The sequence below is a fragment of the Pangasianodon hypophthalmus genome, chromosome 19 (assembly GCF_027358585.1).
Source record: "Pangasianodon hypophthalmus isolate fPanHyp1 chromosome 19, fPanHyp1.pri, whole genome shotgun sequence".
Taxonomy (NCBI): Eukaryota; Metazoa; Chordata; class Actinopteri; order Siluriformes; family Pangasiidae; genus Pangasianodon; species Pangasianodon hypophthalmus.
This window is the reverse complement of record NC_069728.1, coordinates 13,632,138-13,638,137: the sequence shown is the minus strand read 5'-3', so window position 1 is coordinate 13,638,137 and position 6,000 is coordinate 13,632,138.

Here is a 6,000-nt window from a genome sequence, read left to right as displayed (position 1 = left end):
TGTTTCAGAGTGGATCTGTCAAATACAGATTGTGTTGGCTTTGTCCTACATAAACTCACCTTTTTTTCTCTTCATTGCTTTTTCATATTCTTTATTGTTATTTATTAATTTAATGTCACTAATTTTATTTTAAGAACTCAGTCATTGGACTGTGACTGACAGATTTGCATGTTTTTCTATTTTGCAGCACTATGTGAAAATCATATTTAATTTTGAACAAATTTTTTTTTACATTTTTGTAATAAGAATGCAAAATGGCAGAGAGAGCAAGAGAGAGAGTAGAAAAGCAGAAGCATAAGATCTGGATAAGATCTCCAATCACTCTTGGGTTGTGTGCGCTGTGTGTTGTCCTTTAAAGATGAAAATGGTTCCTATTTATTCCAGGGAACTGCAGGAATGGGGAAATGCTTTCTCAGTAAAAAGTGTGTCATCTCATCTAACAGATTTTTTTGTCACAGTCTGAAGAAATGTCTGGAATGTCATCTTGTGAGATCCGTGCATAATTGGTGTGAGTATGTGTTCAGTTTTGAGGAAGAGGTGGAGAATCATAGGTTGGATCTTGACCCTTATTTTGTCTCCTAGCAGATATGGACAGATATGTGCTACTCTGAAAGCCTTGTAGTGGCGGATGATTGTGTTTGTTTTGTTTTTTTTTAAACAACTTTCCATGTAGATACTTGCACTTTAACACAAGCATCCAAGCAAGTCCTCTCTCATCAGTGTAACATGCTTCCTTCTGTGTAAGTGTAAAAAGACTGTAGAAAGATTATGGGATATTTTCAGGGAAGATGAGATCCCTGGCGATGACTCCTTGAGCACAGATGCCGAAAGCACATCCCGTCTCCATTCGCAGTGCATGATGGGACAGTTCAGTGACCCTCAACCAAACCCAAACCAGCAGCAGTGAACAAAAACTGATGACTTTTTCCCCCCTCATATTGCAAAAACACGACATAACAAACCCAAGCACCATTTTTGAAAGGCATGTCTAATTTGTGTGTAAGGGTTGCTGCTACAATATGCAATCTCAACATGAGCATTGCTTTCACGTCTTAGCATGAAGGACAAACATGAACTGCTTTTCATCAGGAGGCTCGATTTAGTAGCTATTTAGGAATGAGAAGAAAGTTCCGGATGGGGGCACTATGCAAGGAGGACGGGCATTATATTTCCCATCTTTCCCATTCAGGAATGACTTGAATCTGCGTCCCTCCTCTTCTCCAACATGGGACATGATGAGACTGCAAGACTTTTTGTTTTTGGATTTCTGAAGCTGCTAACCATGATTGGGAGGAAGTGACCTCACTCACACTGTTGTAATACAGCTGCTCATCTTTCCCAGAGACTCAGATTCTCTCGCTTCAGCACACTGGCAATTTTAATGTTTGTTTGAATGGCAGCTTGTATGGGGTTTCATTTAATGGACAGGGAAAATTTTCTCTAGTGCCATTTTTTACACTTTACAGATAATGATGCTGAATTCTCAGCTGTCTTGGACTTTTCTTTGTTTTGAAAGAAAATCTTTTCTTTTAAAAGTACATGTGTGAGAGCAAAGAATTTAGTTAATTTGTGGAGACTGAAAATGAAAATGTACCAGTTTTTTGGTGTGGTTGGATCTGTGACAGTCTCCATTGTTGTATGTCCTTTTGATGTTCTCTTGTACTGTTACACACATGCAATGTACTGTCTCACAATTCATAAATGCTTACTTAATACATTTTTCAAAAAGTAGAATGTGTTGTGAGTGCATATTAAAGATTGTGTACAAAGAAGCACACAACACATTTCATATGATCTTCATATGATATATATATATATATATGGAACATGGAGGGGGAGTTAATTGCGATTCAGTATAAATGAACGTGACCCTATGCACTGTGAGCTCAACTCGATGTGGGATTTGTGTCTCTATTATGAAAAAGATCATTAAAAATGAAAGAATATGTATAAATTTAATGTAAACATAGATACCATTAACGATTACATCTGTTTAACTTCAATGAATGTATTGTCTTGTAATAATGGACATATCCATTATGCATTTTACTGTAAAGCAATAACATTAAAAAAAAATCTAAATGAGTCCTGTGTATTTGTCATATATCAACACTTATGAATGGGAATTTGTTTGGATTAAATTATGATGTTTATACCTGCGTCAAAGTGTTGGAATGTGATATTTTAAATGTCTCAATGTGCCAGTGATGCCACTGAGAGCACATCCTATCTCTGTATGCAGTGCATTATGGGATACAGGACCTCCCTCTTTCGCTCGAGGTTTAGAGCTGAAACAGTGATTGCGCACTGGAAAGTCTTTTTTCCCTTCATTTCAGATATAGTGAGTGGTTCCTCCTGAGGGCCAAAGCTTTAATCAGCTCCTCTGTCAGTACCCTACTGCTTTTCACTCTGAACCTGATTTCTGATTTCACCCAACCACTGAGGTTTTCAACTTTTTTTTGTTCTGTCTCAGGTCTTGCTGATGCAGGGCAATAGTTAAGAAGGAGGGAAAAAAAAAACCTTCTTAACACATTCAGAGTCTATCCTGAAGTGTTTTTATGCTGCTTCTTAAAGTAACACTATAAAAATAAAATGGGCTTTTTAAAAAAAAAAAAAAAAAAGATTAAATCTTTTCAGGGGAATTGCAGTTTCAGAGTGTGCAGTAGGGGTGTGCGATATGTAAGGAATAACACATGATACATGAACAATACATTTTCAATAATAATCAAAGATGAGGTGGTGTGATGCAGACTGCCGCAAAGTAGTTACTGTTAACTACTTATACTGTTTTATTCCTCTTATACCACAGCAGTCAGTTTATAGTTTACTGGAACATCCACAGAATGTTAGATCCTGTTATCACTGACATTATAGCAGCTATAAACAGTAAAAAAAATAGGCAAGAAACTGCAAAGTTCTGCATCCTGAAGGTTTTCCTGTGTCGGAAAACAAAATTTACAGTTTATCCTCTGACTCTTAAAAACACAGGCACTATACATCACTATATCAACAATTACACACATTTTTAAAATCAATTTACATTTAGCATCCACTGTACATACTCTGGTTAAGCTGTTGCCATAGAAACAATAACATTAGATTGAGTGCATTAATGTAAACCTGTGATTATCCCAAAATCGTCAGCACTACTGGTTATGCTACTGGTTACGCTACTGGTTACGCTACTACTATGCTGTGGTATGAGGCAAAATATATGTACTGTATACTGTATCACAATACTGATGTTCACTAACAGCTACTTGTTGCCATGAGTAACAATGGAGTTGGTGAATAAAGCCAGATTACTGATGATACCCATGATAGTCCATGATTTTTGCTGCATTTTTTTAAAGAAATAGAGTGACGAACATCCCATTGAAAAACTTGAGTTACTATTGAATATGTGACAGGCAAAAGTTATTGCATCATAAAATTTAAGAGCCAATAAGGTTCCAATATCTTGTTCCAATAATATTTTATATTAGTGGAGGTAATAATATAAAGTATGCCAAAACAGGCCATTTTTCTTGTATAATGACATAGTATTTGGGGAACTACTACTTCAATCAATTTATTATTTAATATAACAATGTTGTAATCTTCAAATCAAGTTTTAGGGTGACTTAGGAATTCTGCTAAATAAGCTGTTAAGACTGTAAGAACATGTGACAATAGACATCTAGAGAAAAGCATCATCTTTATGCTGATTATTAAAAATTTCAATACTTCAAAACAGAAATTAGAAAACGGAACTTGGGAATTTTTGTTGCTGCTCATCCTAAGAAAGAAAAACATATGCCTCATATGCCTTGTAGTGCTTTCCTTAGGCATGTTCACAGTTCTCTTACTGGTTTATCTCATAGCCAGATAAACTCTTATGCTATCTCTTTTCTCACCTTACAGAAGCTTAGCTAGGATAAATGGAGCGATATATAGCTGGTGTAAAATGACTGGGCCAAATTGTGACAACAAAAAATCAAAGAGAATGTACAAATCAGGAAAATTCAGGAAACACTCACAGATGTTTCAGTAAAAAAGGAAAAGACAGGGTGGACAAGCTAATGTGATTATCATCATACTGTTGCTGTTAGCTGCTTTATGAATGCAGCATGTGTGTATTTACTTTAGCATATACACTGTGCCTTCTCGGTAATTACCTGTGTTTGTTAAATAGGTTGATTTGTTCGGTTTTAAATGCAATTACAACATGACAGTCACATTTAGGTTGCAGAAAAAACAAGCCATTATGGCTCCTGGACCACAGAGTTGATCTCAAGCTCTAGTTGAAAGCAAATTACAAAAGTAAATTTTGACCAGCAGGTGGCACTCTTTGCTAAGTATTTAATAAAATAATCATCCCCATTGATCACATGACAAAGGTTATGATCATGTCCATTTCATATTTTTGCAGAGATGCCGGTGAACGAATGTGTATAAAAGCAAAGAGATTATTATCTGTGAAAATGGGTTGTCTATTCCTTTCTATTCCAGGAGCAGTGTTTGAATAGGCTATATTCCATTCAAAGAGTTCTACATTCAAATTGGCTAGTGACATACAGTATTTATGACAAGAGGCCATATGAATGGCTCACTTGTGGTATTAATACCTTGAGATATCTCCAAGTTTTACTAGTCACGGTTATTTTTGATATAGCAGAAGCAATGGAAAGTCTGTTACAATATTGTTTTAGTAGTATGAAGTCTTTTTTTGTTAATTTACCAACAAATGTTCATATTCATGAGGATTTTGGCATCTTTCCTCTGTCATTGTTCCTTTAAAACAGCCCGTATAAAATGCTTCATGGTTACATTAGCTACCTAAAACATTAGCCTTATACTGTGTTTTCATATTTCCCAGTTGCCAAGCAACAGTGTTCTCAAAGTTTTAACCACTTGAACAGCGAGCGTATCATACAGTATGTTTGACTTCTTATGTTCAAAGCACACATTCAGAAAGTTTGGAAATTTGAACACCCCACGTGTTCTCAGTTGAGACATTCTCGACACACTGTTCTACCACTGTTCAATAAAATGTAATAAGCTTGTGAAATTCTTCAAGAACAACTATAATGGTATGTAAAGGTGAAATAATTTCATGCATGTATGAATGTTGCTAATATGTTGCTCATTTTCCTGATTTTGCCTCAGGTTCAGCTACTGAGTTTCACCAAAATATTTATTAAAAGAACATTTTGGCTAAAAAATATAATTTACACAATGTTCTCATTATACTTCAATGCCCCAAGACATGGTTAATGCATAAAATTTACTTCTTTAGTTTTTTTTATTGGCGCTAAAATGCTAATATACAGTATCTAAGCAAGCAACTTAGCATAGCAATGTGATTGCACAAATGATCACAGTTTCACTTCAAACCTATGTTATTGAGTTGTTTAGTAGCTCAAGCAGATTTCTTTATGTGGTTTCTGACACTGTATGACGTCTCTAAAATTAACAAAAGGACATCATAGAGCTAAAAACAACCATAGGTACATCTTGAAGCCAGAATCACCTTCTTCCTCATAGTTTCTTCAGCACTGGTATCACTTAGTGGCAGCATCAGAAATATTTATTCGGATGATAATATATCCAGTTGTACTTGGACATTTTTATATGGACTCACTCTGCCGTTTAATGAAACTGCTCATGTACAAGCAATTCAAACAATTTTGTTGACAATATTTTGCCCCATGGCTGTATTGTATGTTGAACAGGATGGTAAATTGTCTGTGAATCCAACTGAGTGAGAGGGTAAATAATATCTAATAAACGTCAAGAATGACAGAAAATTAAATCAGATGTTGTGTACTGAGGTGGTGGAAAGAGTGCAAAACATACTGATGAGTAAAAGTACAGCTACTATAGCAATAATTTACTTGAGTAAAAGTACTGATCAAGAAAATGACTCAAGTAAGACTATAGAAGATATCTGATCAAAAACTACTTGAATAATTACTTAATGTATTATTTTTTTTGTGTCTACAACTGACCTATAACTGT